Genomic DNA, 16,851 nt, shown 5'->3' with positions numbered 1-16,851 from the left:
CTTACACTACGCTTTAATAGGATCACCCTCTCACACTAGGTTTAATAGGATCACCCTCTCACACTAGGTTTAATAGGATCACCCTCTTACACTAGGTTTAATAGGATCTCCCTCTTACACTACGCTTTAATAGGATCACCCTCTTACACTACGCTTTAATAGGATCACCCTCTCACACTAGGTTTAATAGGATCACCCTCTTACACTACGCTTTAATAGGATCACCCTCTCACACTACGCTTTAATAGGATCCCCCTCTCACACTACGCTTTAATAGGATCTCCCTCTCACACTACGCTTTAATAGGATCACCCTCTCACACTACGCTTTAATAGGATCTCCCTCTCACACTACGCTTTAATAGGATCACCCTCTCACACTACGCTTTAATAGGATCTCCCTCTCACATTACGCTTTAATAGGATCACCCTCTCACACTACGCTTTAATAGGATCCCCCTCTCACACTACGCTTTAATAGGATCTCCCTCTCACACTACGCTTTAATAGGATCACCCTCTCACACTACGCTTTAATAGGATCACCCTCTCACACTACGCTTTAATAGGATCACCCTCTCACACTACGCTTTAATAGGATCTCCCTCTCACACTACGCTTTAATAGGATCACCCTCTCACACTACGCTTTAATAGGATCTCCCTCTCACACTACGCTTTAATAGGATCACCCTCTCACACTACGCTTTAATAGGATCTCCCTCTCACACTACGCTTTAATAGGATCCCCCTCTCACACTACGCTTTAATAGGATCTCCCTCTCACACTACGCTTTAATAGGATCCCCCTCTCACACTACGCTTTAATAGGATCACCCTCTCACACTACGCTTTAATAGGATCCCCCTCTCACACTACGCTTTAATAGGATCACCCTCTCACACTACGCTTTAATAGGATCCCCCTCTCACACTACGCTTTAATAGGATCTCCCTCTCACATTACGCTTTAATAGGATCTCCCTCTCACACTACGCTTTAATAGGATCACCCTCTCACACTACGCTTTAATAGGATCACCCTCACACTACGCTTTAATAGGATCTCCCTCTCACATTACGCTTTAATAGGATCTCCCTCTCACACTACGCTTTAATAGGATCCCCCTCACACTACGCTTTAATAGGATCTCCCTCTCACACTACGCTTTAATAGGATCTCCCTCTCACACTACGCTTTAATAGGATCTCCCTCTCACACTACGCTTTAATAGGATCACCCTCTCACACTACGCTTTAATAGGATCCCCCTCTCACACTACGCTTTAAAAGAATCACCCTCTTACACTACACTTTAATAGGATCTCCCTCTCACACTACGCTTTAATAGGATCTCCCTCTCACACTACGCTTTAATAGGATCACCCTCTCACACTACGCTTTAATAGGATCTCCCTCTCACACTACGCTTTAATAGGATCACCCTCTCACACTACGCTTTAATAGGATCTCCCTCACACTACGCTTTAATAGGATCTCCCTCACACTACGCTTTAATAGGATCACCCTCTTACACTACGCTTTAATAGGATCACCCTCTCACACTACGCTTTAATAGGATCACCCTCTCACACTACGCTTTAATAGGATCACCCTCTCACACTACGCTTTAATAGGATCACCCTCTCACACTACGCTTTAATAGGATCCCCCTCTCACACTACGCTTTAATAGGATCACCCTCTCACACTACGCTTTAATAGGATCACCCTCTCACACTACGCTTTAATAGGATCACCCTCTCACACTACGCTTTAATAGGATCACCCTCTTACACTACGCTTTAATAGGATCTCCCTCTCACACTACGCTTTAATAGGATCCCCCTCTCACACTACGCTTTAATAGGATCACCCTCTCACACTACGCTTTAAAAGGATCACCCTCTCACACTACGCTTTAATAGGATCACCCTCTCACACTACGCTTTAATAGGATCACCCTCTCACACTACGCTTTAATAGGATCACCCTCTCACACTACGCTTTAATAGGATCACCCTCACACTACGCTTTAATAGGATCACCCTCTCACACTACGCTTTAATAGGATCACCCTCACACTACGCTTTAATAGGATCACCCTCTCACACTACGCTTTAATAGGATCACCCTCTCACACTACGCTTTAATAGGATCACCCTCTCACACTACGCTTTAATATGATCACCCTCTTACACTACGCTTTAATAGGATCACCCTCTCACACTACGCTTTAATAGGATCACCCTCACACTACGCTTTAATAGGATCACCCTCTCACACTACGCTTTAATAGGATCACCCTCTTACACTACGATTTAATAGGATCTCCCTCTCACACTACGCTTTAATAGGATCCCCCTCTCACACTACGCTTTAATAGGATCTCCCTCTCACACTACGCTTTAATAGGATCTCCCTCTCACACTACGCTTTAATAGGATCTCCCTCTCACACTACGCTTTAATAGGATCTCCCTCTCACACTACGCTTTAATAGGATCTCCCTCTCACACTACGCTTTAATAGGATCACCCTCTCACACTACGCTTTAATAGGATCCCCCTCTCACACTACGCTTTAATAGGATCTCCCTCTCACACTAGGCTTTAATAGGATCACCCTCTTACACTACGCTTTAATAGGATCCCCCTCTCACACTACGCTTTAATAGGATCTCCCTCTCACACTACGCTTTAATAGGATCACCCTCTCACACTAGGCTTTAATAGAATCACCCTATCACACTACGCTTTAATAGGATCACCCTCTCACACTACGCTTTAATAGGATCACCCTCTTACACTACGCTTTAATAGGATCACCCTCTCACACTACGCTTTAATAGGATCACCCTCTCACACTACGCTTTAATAGGATCACCCTCTTACACTATGCTTTAATAGGATCTCCCTCTCACACTACGCTTTAATAGGATCACCCTCTTACACTACGATTTAATAGGATCACCCTCGTACACTACGCGTTAATAGGATCACCCTCTTACACTAGGTTTAATAGGATCACCCTCTTACACTAGGTTTAATAGGATCACCCTCTCACACTACGCTTTAATAGGATCACCCTCTCACACTACGCTTTAACAGGATCACCCTCTTACACTAGGCTTTAATAGGATCACCCTCTTACACTATGCTTTAATATGATCCCCCTCTCACACTATGCTTTAATAGGATCTCCCTCTCACACTAGGTTTAATAGGATCACCCTCTCACACTACGCTTTAATAGGATCTCCCTCTCACACTACGCTTTAATAGGATCACCCTCTCACACTACGCTTTAATAGGATCTCCCTCTTACACTACGCTTTAATAGGATCACCCTCTCACACTACGTTTTAATAGGATCACCCTCTTGCACTAGGCTTTAATAGGATCACCCTCTCACACTACGCTTTAATAGGATCACCCTCTCACACTACGCTTTCATAGGATCTCCCTCTTACACTACGCTTTAATAGGATCACCCTCTCACACTACGCTTTAATAGGATCACCCTCTCACACTACGCTTTAATAGGATCCCCCTCTCACACTACGCTATAATAGGATCACCCTCTTACACTAGGTTTAATAGGATCACCCTCTCACACTAGGCTTTAATAGGATCACCCTCTTACACTAGGCTTTAATAGGATCACCCTCTCACACTAGGTTTAATAGGATCACCCTCTTACACTACGCTTTAATAGGATCACCCTCTCACACTAGGTTTAATAGGATCACCCTCTCACACTAGGTTTAATAGGATCACCCTCTTACACTAGGTTTAATAGGATCTCCCTCTTACACTACGCTTTAATAGGATCACCCTCTTACACTACGCTTTAATAGGATCACCCTCTCACACTAGGTTTAATAGGATCACCCTCTCACACTAGGTTTAATAGGATCACCCTCTTACACTAGGTTTAATAGGATCACCCTCTCACACTAGGCTTTAATAGGATCACCCTCTTACACTAGGCTTTAATAGGATCACCCTCTTACACTAAGATTTAATAGGATCACCCTCACACTACGCTTTAATAGGATCTCCCTCTTACACTAGGTTTAATAGGATCACCCTCTTGCACTACGATTTAATAGGATCACCCTCTTGCACTACGATTTAATAGGATCTCCCTCTTACACTAGGCTAATAGGATCACCCTCTTACACTAGGCTAATAGGATCTCCCTCTTACACTAGGCTAATAGGATCACCCTCTTACACTACGCTTTAATAGGATCACCCTCTTACACTACGCTTTAATAGGATCACCCTCTTACACTAGGCTTTAATAGGATCGCCCTCTTACACTAGGCTAATAGGATCACCCTCTTACACTACGCTTTAATAGGATCACCCTCTTACACAACGCTTTAATAGGATCTCCCTCTTCCACTACGATTTAATAGGATCACCCTCCTCCACTACGCTTTAATAGGATCACCCTCTTGCACTACGATTTAATAGGATCACCCTCTTGCACTACGATTTAATAGGATCACCCTCCTGCACTACGATTTAATAGGATCACCCTCCTGCACTACGATTTAATAGGATCACCCTCTTGCACTACGATTTAATAGGATCACCCTCTTGCACTACGATTTAATAGCATCACCCTCTTGCACTACGATTTATTAGGATCACCCTCTTGCACTACGATTTAATAGGATCACCCTCCTGCACTACGATTTAATAGGATCACCCTCCTGCACTACGATTTAATAGGATCACCCTCTTGCACTACGATTTAATAGGATCACCCTCTTGCACTACGATTTAATAGGATCACCCTCTTGCACTACGATTTAATAGGATCACCCTCCTGCACTACGCTTTAATAGGATCACCCTCTTGCACTACGATTTAATAGGATCACCCTCTTGCACTACGATTTATTAGGATCACCCTCTTGCACTACGATTTAATAGGATCACCCTCCTGCACTACGATTTAATAGGATCACCCTCCTGCACTACGATTTAATAGGATCACCCTCCTGCACTACGATTTAATAGGATCACCCTCTTGCACTACGATTTAATAGGATCACCCTCTTGCACTACGATTTAATAGGATCACCCTCCTGCACTACGATTTAATAGGATCACCCTCCTGCACTACGATTTAATAGGATCACCCTCTTGCACTACGATTTAATAGGATCACCCTCTTGCACTACGATTTAATAGCATCACCCTCTTGCACTACGATTTATTAGGATCACCCTCTTGCACTACGATTTAATAGGATCACCCTCCTGCACTACGATTTAATAGGATCACCCTCCTGCACTACGATTTAATAGGATCACCCTCTTGCACTACGATTTAATAGGATCACCCTCTTGCACTACGATTTAATAGGATCACCCTCTTGCACTACGATTTAATAGGATCACCCTCCTGCACTACGCTTTAATAGGATCACCCTCTTGCACTACGATTTAATAGGATCACCCTCTTGCACTACGATTTATTAGGATCACCCTCTTGCACTACGATTTAATAGGATCACCCTCCTGCACTACGATTTAATAGGATCACCCTCCTGCACTACGATTTAATAGGATCACCCTCCTGCACTACGATTTAATAGGATCACCCTCTTGCACTACGATTTAATAGGATCACCCTCTTGCACTACGATTTAATAGGATCACCCTCTTGCACTACGATTTAATAGGATCACCCTCCTGCACTACGCTTTAATAGGATCACCCTCTTGCACTACGATTTAATAGCATCACCCTCTTGCACTACGATTTATTAGGATCACCCTCTTGCACTACGATTTAATAGGATCACCCTCCTGCACTACGATTTAATAGGATCACCCTCCTGCACTACGCTTTAATAGGATCACCCTCTTGCACTACGATTTAATAGGATCACCCTCTTGCACTACGATTTAATAGGATCACCCTCCTGCACTACGATTTAATAGGATCACCCTCCTGCACTACGATTTAATAGGATCACCCTCCTGCACTAGAGCCCGTGAGATGACACTGTTACAGGCACATTGTCTGCGTGACGTTGTACTCACATTAAAAAAAGTTACAAACTTCGACAGCTCTGAATTAATGGATTAAAAAAATGCCTCAGCGACACTACCACACAGCCCGTCCACGGTATTATCTGCAGCCACGTACAGCGCCACGTCCAAATACATTAGAAATAGTATTCGGAAACATCGGAGAATTTCTAACGGTGATCCCCGGTTGAAGAATATTCGACTGAGCCAGCTGTGCTGAAGCAGGGACTGATTGGGCCACCTGCGCTGAAGCAGGGACTGATTGAGCCACCTATGCTGCAGCAGGGATATCCTGAAAACCTGGCCTGTCGGGGGTGGAGGGGCTGGAGCCCCCCTTTAGTAAAGCATACGCGGGGAATAAGTATACGTCCCATCAAAAAACATATTAGTGAAGACGCAGAATTAGGGAAAGACATACAGCGACCAATGACCCATCGCCTGGTCCCGGCATCGCTTCGCTGCTCGCTGCGCCTCGCGCTTCCACTTTCTGGAACTGTTGTGATGACGCTCTGGTCCCTCTTGGCGGCAGAGATATAATGGAATACTGGGCGTGCGCCTGGATGTGCGCGCAGGCGTACCTGCACCTTTACTGTCGAGTGTTAACCCGAGGAAAGGTGCGGGTGGGAGCCGAAACGTTGTTTTCTCTGCTGTTCCTAATAGCACACAGAAATCCCACGTGTGGGCACACTCGCACGTCTCCAACAGGTGCACAACCCTGCCCTGCCCCATTATCTCTTAGTATACGATGCTTCCACTGCAGCCAGGGATTCTGGGTAATGACATGTAAATGAGCACACAGTGTCACCTTTTGCTTCAAATCCATTGTAACATGGACCCCCTATGAGCTTCTGTGTGCATCCGTACACAGCATACATCAGCATACATTTCTCAGCATGAGAGACTCACTCCCAATGACCCTACATAACCCAGCAGAAGATCACCTCGCAGCTTGCTGCTCTCTTTATCCCTGGACTCACCCCCCAGGGCTTGGGGCCCCAAAGGTCTATCCCTGACTCCCATATCCCCTGGTGGAATGTGGGGTAGCTGTTCCCTCTCCCCCAAGGGAGGGAATTCTCTCCCACTTCCCCGAGGGAGGGGATCTCTCTAAATTTAGATCTGCAGCCCCTTTTGTACCCAGGGGAGGGTTCAAGGTCGGAGCCACTGATAGGGCAGTACCAAGGCCTTAGGCCCACCCCCCCCTGTCACTCAAGGGAGTTGTTTACTGCTGCAGCAGCAAGAGCATAGATTTGACCCCAACACTGCCTGCGCTGGTACCAGGGCTTACATGTTAGGTAGGGCAGATTAGTAACCCAGGGGATACCTGGCTACACTAATAAAAATACTTAGGACTTGTGAGTAGGGACGTACAAACTTATTTTGGGGGAACCTCCCCGTTTTGGGATATTACAAGAGTTGGCCACACTCCAGGTGTTGTAACCCCCTTGAGTTGAATTGTTTTCCTCATTTTTATTTAACTTTCGCTCTCGGTGAAACATCGCCGCCCTCGCCTCACGCACGGCGAACGTGCGCTCTGAAGGATCGAGGTTTCCTGTTGTGACTCAAACTGGTCTCCAATTCGTAGAAAAGATCAACGTGTGGAGTTTGTGGAAGACAAAGCGTCGCGGCCACAAGACGGAATTTGTGGTGCTGAGAGGCGGGGGGGGGGGGGGGGTAGCGGGGGGAGGGGGAGCGGGAGACAGGTGAGGGCTGAAACTCTGCTATAGCGACTGCATCAAGACGGTGTATTTGGAACCAAGAGGTGTATATTTTCCAGGGGGGCCTAGACCATCTGGTTCCGCTCTCCGTCTTCCAGAGGCCTCTCCACCATCTTTACTCCTCACCCTCTCTCTCTCTCTCCCCCCGTTATCTGTCTCTTTTCAGACACAGTGTCCGTCATCAGGAGCCCACCACAGAAATAATCTCAAAAGGGGAATCGAGAAGTTGGCCGAGCGGACATTTTTAATCCCCAGGCGGGAAGATTGCATCCTATTGGTTGAAGAGATTTCTCCTGGGAAGGTGGGCTCCTTAGAGCAGACGCCCATGTTTGCGACACTGTGTCACTTTGTCACCCTACGTAGGGATAGAGCAGGGTTTCCCAACAGGGGATGCGTGAGGTGTCTTTAAGGGGTTTGCCAAAAATATCTGCAATGGCGGACCCCAGGCAGTATAGCGGGGTCCCGCGTACCCCAAATGCACCTTAGCGTGAGGGGTGTGGCTGTCACTTAAAGCAGGAGATTCCCACAATGCTTTGCATCCACAGCAGCAAGGCATTGTGGGGTGTGACAATGGACAGTGACGGCTATACCCCCCACCATGCTGCCTGCACACACCGAGGGGCGGTTTGGGTGGATTACCAAGCGTGTGTGCCCCCCACGAGCTCAGGACACTATACTGCCTGGGATCTGTCACAGTGCCAGCGATAGGCTGATGGGTCGGCGATAAAGTTTATTAATTAAGGGTTCCCAGAGCAAATTAATTTCTAGGATGGGGTGCGCTGTGTGATAAAGGCGGGGAACACCTGGGATAGAGAGACATGTCCTATCCAGTCTCTCTCTCCAGCGAGAGGGTGACGCAGAGTTAGAAGGAGCCAATGGCCGCCCAGTTTGTCACTCCCAACAGCACGGTGACAACAGGACATCGAGCTACTTTGTCCACTGTTTAGATCAGAGGTTCTCAACTTCAGTCCTCATGACCCCCCAACAGGTCAGGTTTTGAGGATATCCCTGCTTCAGCATAGGTGGCTCAAGCAGAGGCTCAGTCTTTGACTGAGCCTCTGCTTGAGCCACCTGTGCTGAAGCAGGGATACCCTGAAAACCTGACCTGTTGGTGGCCCTGGGGGACTGGAGTTGAGAGCCCCGGGTTTAGAGGGTGAGAATGGGTGCCACGTACGTGCCACTGCAGATGAACGATTCCATCAGTCAGTCAACGCATGTCCCCGTTACACAACCACTTGGGGACACTGCTATTCCTGCGGCCTTACCCTGTGACCTCTCCCCGACATGACACGCTCCCCCCAGCTTTCTCCCAGCGGGCGAGACACATCCTGAGTGTCGTAACCTCCACTCCCTGAATCATGAGACCCGTGACTGAGACGAGGTCCGACCACAGGCAGCGTCAGCGTCTGCACGCTGCGGTCACCACAGGGCAGAGAGCAGGACTTACCCGCTGCCCCGCAGAGCTAGCCATCTACACGGAGGGGCCCATGGAGATAACGGGAACCGCCGCGCCCCACGGTCCCACACAGCTGGCACTGGGCGCAAAAAAAATGTAGACTTCCACTTCAAAGGCCAGTGACTTCACCCCCACCAAAAAAAGACACATGAAAATGCAATGGGGGTCGGTATGAAGAGTTGTAAACGGGCCTCGTGCGCTTAATATGGCGCTGAAACCGTCACCGAATCTCCCATCACTTCGCATGAAAGAATAGTGAGGCTTTGGGTCACCGAGTGAATTGGGGACTGCTTATAGGGAGCAGTTAGGGGAGGGGTTATAGGAGCAGTTAGGGGAGGAGTTATAGGAGCAGTTAGGGGAGGGGTTATAGGGAGCAGTTAGGGGAGGGGTTATAGGGGCAGTTAGGGGAGGAGTTATAGGAGCAGTTAGGGGAGGGGTTATAGGGAGCAGTTAGGGGAGGAGTTATAGGGGCAGTTAGGGGAGGGGTTATAGGGAGCAGTTAGGGGAGGAGTTATAGGGGCAGTTAGGGGAGGAGTTATAGGAGCAGTTAGGGGAGGAGTTATAGGAGCAGTTAGGGGAGGGGTTATAGGGAGCAGTTAGGGGAGGAGTTATAGGAGCAGTTAGGGGAGGAGTTATAGGGAGCAGTTAGGGGAGGAGTTATAGGGGCAGTTAGGGGAGGGGTTATAGGGAGCAGTTAGGGGAGGAGTTATAGGGAGCAGTTAGGGGAGGGGTTATAGGGAGCAGTTAGGGGAGGAGTTATAGGGAGCAGTTAGGGGAGGGGTTATAGGGAGCAGTTAGGGGAGGGGTTATAGGGAGCAGTTAGGGGAGGGGTTATAGGGGCAGTTAGGGGAGTAGTTATAGGAGCAGTTAGGGGAGGGGTTATAGGGAGCAGTTAGGGGAGGGGTTATAGGGAGCAGTTAGGGGAGGAGTTATAGGAGCAGTTAGGGGAGGAGTTATAGGGGCAGTTAGGGGAGGGGTTATAGGGAGCAGTTAGGGGAGGAGTTATAGGGGCAGTTAGGGGAGGAGTTATAGGGGCAGTTAGGGGAGGAGTTATAGGGGCAGTTAGGGGAGGAGTTATAGGGGCAGTTAGGGGAGGAGTTATAGGGAGCAGTTAGGGGAGGAGTTATACGAGCAGTTAGGGGAGGGGTTATAGGGAGCAATTAGGGGAGGGGTTATAGGGAGCAGTTAGGGGAGGAGTTATAGGAGCAGTTAGGGGAGGGGTTATAGGGAGCAGTTAGGGGAGGAGTTATAGGGGCAGTTAGGGGAGGGGTTATAGGGAGCAGTTAGGGGAGGAGTTATAGGGGCAGTTAGGGGATGGGTTATAGGGAGCAGTTAGGGGAGGAGTTATAGGGGCAGTTAGGGGAGGGGTTATAGGGAGCAGTTAGGGGAGGAGTTATAGGGAGCAGTTAGGGGAGGGGTTATAGGGAGCAGTTAGGGGAGGAGTTATAGGAGCAGTTAGGGGAGGGGTTATAGGGAGCAGTTAGGGGAGGGGTTATAGGGAGCAGTTAGGGGAGGGGTTATAGGGGCAGTTAGGGGAGTAGTTATAGGAGCAGTTAGGGGAGGGGTTATAGGGAGCAGTTAGGGGAGGGGTTATAGGGAGCAGTTAGGGGAGGAGTTATAGGAGCAGTTAGGGGAGGAGTTATAGGGGCAGTTAGGGGAGGGGTTATAGGGAGCAGTTAGGGGAGGAGTTATAGGGGCAGTTAGGGGAGGAGTTATAGGGGCAGTTAGGGGAGGAGTTATAGGGGCAGTTAGGGGAGGAGTTATAGGAGCAGTTAGGGGAGGAGTTATAGGGGCAGTTAGGGGAGGATTTATAGGGGCAGTTAGGGGAGGAGTTATAGGAGCAGTTAGGGGAGGAGTTATAGGGCAGTTAGGGGAGGAGTTATAGGAGCAGTTAGGGGAGGAGTTATAGGGGCAGTTAGGGGAGGAGTTATAGGAGCAGTTAGGGGAGGAGTTATAGGGGCAGTTAGGGGAGGAGTTATAGGAGCAGTTAGGGGAGGAGTTATAGGGAGCGGTTATAAGAGCACAGGTGGCTCAAACGGTCCCCGCGTCAGCACAGGTGGCTCAATCAGTGGCTCAGTCAAAGACTGAGCCACCTGTGCTGAAGCTGGGATATGCTGAAAACCTGACCTGTTGGTGGGTCGAGGCCTGGAGTGGAGAACCCCTTTGTACAGATATAAGTCACTAACAACCTGAAACATTGCCTGCTGGATTTTCCATAGTGTGCTGTTTGGGCCTACATTCGGAAACCTATACGGGCAGAGCGACCAGACGTCCCGGGATAGCCGTTAGTTCCGGGTCTCGATTTTTCTGACCACTGTCCCAGTTTTTATTGGTGCGGGCCGCACACGCGTGATCGGAACTTGCCAGCTGCGCATGCGTAGTCGGCGCTCATTGTACGCGCATGCGCAATTGTCCCGCTTTTCCCCAGGACAAATATGAAAATATGGTCACCCTATATATACGCCACAAAGCCCGGTGGAATCCAGGCTCCTTACACGGCGCTAACTAAAACCGCGACGGACGACACAGTATGTTCCCTAAAGTTAAATGTATCCTCAAAGCTAATTACCTGTAAAAACACCGCGGTTTCACATCTCATTAGCGAGGTTTAATAGCGCATAATTGTTAAGGACGTAGGGTTATCCTCCCATACTGTGACGCCCGTTAAGGACGTAGGGTTATCCCCCCATACTGTGACGCCCGTTAAGGACGTAGGGTTATACTCCCATACTGTGACGCCCGTTAAGGACGTAGGGTTATCCTCCCATACTGTGACGCCCGTTAAGGACGTAGGGTTATCCCCCCATACTGTGACGCCCGTTAAGGACGTAGGGTTATACTCCCATACTGTGACGCCCGTTAAGGACGTAGGGTTATCCTCCCATACTGTGACGCCCGGTAAGGACGTAGGGTTATCCCCCCATACTGTGACGCCCGTTAAGGACGTAGGGTTATCCTCCCATACTGTGACGCCCGTTAAGGACGTAGGGTTATCCCCCCATACTGTGACGCCCGTTAAGGACGTAGGGTTATCCCCCCATACTGTGACGCCCGTTAAGGACGTAGGGTTATCCCCCCATACTGTGACGCCCGTTAAGGACGTAGGGTTATCCCCCCATACTGTGACGCCCGTTAAGGACGTAGGGTTATCCTCCCATACTGTGACGCCCGTTACGGACGTAGGGTTATCCCCCCATACTGTGACGCCCGTTAAGGACGTAGGGTTATCCTCCCATACTGTGACGCCCGCTAAGGACGTAGGGTTATCCTCCCATACTGTGACTCCCGTTAAGGATGTAGGGTTATCTTCCCATACTGTGACGCCCGTTACGGACGTAGGGTTATCTTCCCATACTGTGACGCCCGCTAAGGACGTAGGGTTATCTTCCCATACTGTGACGCCCGTTAAGGACGTAGGGTTATCCTCCCATACTGTGACGCCCGTTAAGGACGTAGGGTTATCCTCCCATACTGTGACCCCCGTTAAGGACGTAGGGTTATCCCCCCATACTGTGACGCCCGTTAAGGACGTAGGGTTATCCCCCCATACTGTGACGCCCGTTAAGGACGTAGGGTTATCCTCCCATACTGTGACCCCCGTTAAGGACGTAGGGTTATCCCCCCATACTGTGACGCCCGTTAAGGACGTAGGGTTATCCTCCCATACTGTGACGCCCGTTAAGGACGTAGGGTTATCCCCCCATACTGTGACGCCCGCTAAGGACGTAGGGTTATCCTCCCATACTGTGACGCCCGTTAAGGACGTAGGGTTATCCCCCCATACTGTGACGCCCGTTAAGGACGTAGGGTTATCCCCCCATACTGTGACGCCCGCTAAGGACGTAGGGTTATCCCCCCATACTGTGACGCCCGTTAAGGACGTAGGGTTATCCTCCCATACTGTGACGCCCGCTAAGGACGTAGGGTTATCCTCCCATACTGTGACGCCCGTTAAGGACGTAGGGTTATCCTCCCATATTGTGACGCCCGTTAAGGACGTAGGGTTATCCCCCCATACTGTGACGCCCGCTAAGGACGTAGGGTTATCCTCCCATACTGTGACGCCCGTTAAGGACGTAGGGTTATCCCCCCATACTGTGACTCCCGTTAAGGACGTAGGGTTATCCCCCCATACTGTGACGCCCGTTAAGTACGTAGGGTTATCCCCCCATACTGTGACGCCCGTTAAGGACGTAGGGTTATCCCCCCATACTGTGACGCCCGTTAAGGACGTAGGGTTATCCTCCCATACTGTGACGCCCGTTAAGGACGTAGGGTTATCTTCCCATACTGTGACGCCCGTTAAGGACGTAGGGTTATCCCCCCATACTGTGACGCCCGTTAAGGACGTAGGGTTATCCCCCCATACTGTGACGCCCGTTACGGACGTAGGGTTATCCCCCCATACTGTGACGCCCGTTAAGGACGTAGGGTTATCTTCCCATACTGTGACGCCCGTTAAGGACGTAGGGTTATCCCCCCATACTGTGACGCCCGTTAAGGACGTAGGGTTATCCCCCCATACTGTGACTCCCGTTAAGGACGTAGGGTTATCCCCCCATACTGTGACGCCCGTTAAGGACGTAGGGTTATCCCCCCATACTGTGACGCCCGTTAAGGACGTAGGGTTATCTTCCCATACTGTGACGCCCGTTACGGACGTAGGGTTATCCTCCCATACTGTGACGCCCGTTAAGGACGTAGGGTTATCTTCCCATACTGTGACGCCCGTTAAGGACGTAGGGTTATCTTCCCATACTGTGACGCCCGTTAAGGACGTAGGGTTATCCCCCCATACTGTGACGCCCGTTAAGGACGTAGGATTATCCCCCCATACTGTGACGCCCGCTAAGGACGTAGGGTTATCCCCCCATACTGTGACGCCCGTTAAGGATGTAGGGTTATCTTCCCATACTGTGACGCCCGTTAAGGACGTAGGGTTATCCCCCCATACTGTGACGCCCGTTAAGGACGTAGGGTTATCCCCCCATACTGTGACGCCCGCTAAGGACGTAGGGTTATCCCCCCATACTGTGACGCCCGTTAAGGACGTAGGGTTATCCCCCCATACTGTGACGCCCGTTAAGGACGTAGGGTTATCTTCCCATACTGTGACGCCCGTTAAGGACGTAGGGTTATCCTCCCATACTGTGACGCCCGTTAAGGACGTAGGGTTATCCCCCCATACTGTGACGCCCGCTAAGGACGTAGGGTTATCCTCCCATACTGTGACGCCCGTTAAGGACGTAGGGTTATCCCCCCATACTGTGACGCCCGTTAAGGACGTAGGGTTATCTTCCCATACTGTGACGCCCGCTAAGGACGTAGGGTTATCCTCCCATACTGTGACGCCCGTTAAGGACGTAGGGTTATCCCCCCATACTGTGACGCCCGTTAAGGACGTAGGGTTATCCCCCCATACTGTGACGCCCGCTAAGGACGTAGGGTTATCCCCCCATACTGTGACGCCCGTTAAGGACGTAGGGTTATCCCCCCATACTGTGACGCCCGTTAAGGACGTAGGGTTATCCCCCATACTGTGACGCCCGCTAAGGACGTAGGGTTATCCTCCCATACTGTGACGCCCGTTAAGGACGTAGGGTTATCCCCCCATACTGTGACGCCCGTTAAGGACGTAGGGTTATCCTCCCATACTGTGACGCCCGTTAAGGACGTAGGGTTATCCTCCCATACTGTGACGCCCGTTAAGGACGTAGGGTTATCCCCCCATACTGTGACGCCCGGTAAGGACGTAGGGTTATCCCCCCATACTGTGACGCCCGTTAAGGATGTAGGGTTATCCCCCCATACTGTGACGCCCGTTACGGACGTAGGGTTATCCTCCCATACTGTGACGCCCGTTAAGGACGTAGGGTTATCCCCCCATACTGTGACGCCCGTTAAGGACGTAGGGTTATCCCCCCATACTGTGACGCCCGTTACGGACGTAGGGTTATCCTCCCATACTGTGACGCCCGTTAAGGACGTAGGGTTATCCTCCCATACTGTGACGCCCGTTAAGGACGTAGGGTTATCCTCCCATACTGTGACTCCCGTTACGGACGTAGGGTTATCCTCCCATACTGTGACGCCCGTTAAGGACGTAGGGTTATCCTCCCATACTGTGACTCCCGTTAAGGACGTAGGGTTATCCCCCATACTGTGACGCCCGTTAAGGACGTAGGGTTATCCTCCCATACTGTGACGCCCGTTAAGGACGTAGGGTTATCTTCCCATACTGTGACGCCCGTTACGGACGTAGGGTTATCTTCCCATACTGTGACGCCCGTTACGGACGTAGGGTTATCTTCCCATACTGTGACGCCCGCTAAGGACGTAGGGTTATCTTCCCATACTGTGACGCCCGTTAAGGACGTAGGGTTATCTTCCCATACTGTGACGCCCGCTAAGGACGTAGGGTTATCTTCCCATACTGTGACGCCCGCTAAGGACGTAGGGTTATCTTCCCATACTGTGACGCCCGTTAAGGACGTAGGGTTATCTTCCCATACTGTGACGCCCGTTACGGACGTAGGGTTATCCCCCCATACTGTGACGCCCGTTAAGGACGTAGGGTTATCCCCCCATACTGTGACGCCCGTTAAGGACGTAGGGTTATCCCCCCATACTGTGACGCCCGTTAAGGACGTAGGGTTATCCTCCCATACTGTGACGCCCGCTAAGGACGTAGGGTTATCCTCCCATACTGTGACGCCCGTTAAGGACGTAGGGTTATCCTCCCATACTGTGACGCCCGTTAAGGACGTAGGGTTATCCCCCCATACTGTGACGCCCGTTAAGGACGTAGGGTTATCCCCCCATACTGTGACGCCCGTTAAGGACGTAGGGTTATCCCCCCATACTGTGACGCCCGCTAAGGACGTAGGGTTATCCTCCCATACTGTGACGCCCGTTAAGGACGTAGGGTTATCCCCCCATACTGTGACGCCCGTTAAGGACGTAGGGTTATCCCCCCATACTGTGACGCCCGCTAAGGACGTAGGGTTATCCTCCCATACTGTGACGCCCGTTAAGGACGTAGGGTTATCCTCCCATACTGTGACGCCCGCTAAGGACGTAGGGTTATCCCCCCATACTGTGACGCCCGCTAAGGACGTAGGGTTATCCTCCCATACTGTGACGCCCGTTAAGGACGTAGGGTTATCCTCCCATACTGTGACGCCCGTTAAGGACGTAGGGTTATCCCCCCATACTGTGACGCCCGTTAAGGACGTAGGGTTATCCTCCCATACTGTGACGCCCGTTACGGACGTAGGGTTATCCCCCCATACTGTGACGCCCGTTACGGACGTAGGGTTATCCTCCCATACTGTGACGCCCGTTAAGGACGTAGGGTTATCCTCCCATACTGTGACGCCCGTTACGGACGTAGGGTTATCCTCCCATACTGTGACGCCCGTTAAGGACGTAGGGTTATCTTCCCATACTGTGACGCCCGCTAAGGACGTAGGGTTATCTTCCCATACTGTGACGCCCGCTAAGGACGTAGGGTTATCTTCCCATACTGTGACGCCCGTTAAGGACGTAGGGTTATCCTCCCATACTGTGACGCCCGTTAAGGACGTTTTACCTCCCATCAGGACCCTGGAATACGTGTTTAACTTCAGTGGGACGA

The 16,851-nt window shown here is 50.3% G+C and overlaps 1 protein-coding gene across 2 annotated transcripts in view; it reads right to left on the bottom strand.

Annotated features, from left to right (window-relative positions):
* Positions 1-16,851, bottom strand: part of PIK3R5 (phosphoinositide-3-kinase regulatory subunit 5) — a 65,046-nt gene that overhangs the window by 40,915 nt on the left and 7,280 nt on the right. The window contains exon 1 of one of the 2 annotated variants that reach the window (XM_075579698.1): positions 9,207-9,964. The exons of the other annotated variant lie outside the window; for it this stretch is intronic. The gene's annotated coding sequence lies outside the window, so the exon portion shown is untranslated. Of the gene's footprint in view, positions 1-9,206; positions 9,965-16,851 lie in introns of those variants that run through there. 2 annotated transcript variants of the gene reach the window in all.

Source organism: Ascaphus truei, chromosome 22 (assembly GCF_040206685.1).
Source record: "Ascaphus truei isolate aAscTru1 chromosome 22, aAscTru1.hap1, whole genome shotgun sequence".
Classification (NCBI taxonomy): domain Eukaryota; kingdom Metazoa; phylum Chordata; class Amphibia; order Anura; family Ascaphidae; genus Ascaphus; species Ascaphus truei.
This window is presented reverse-complemented; position numbering and strand designations above follow the sequence as displayed.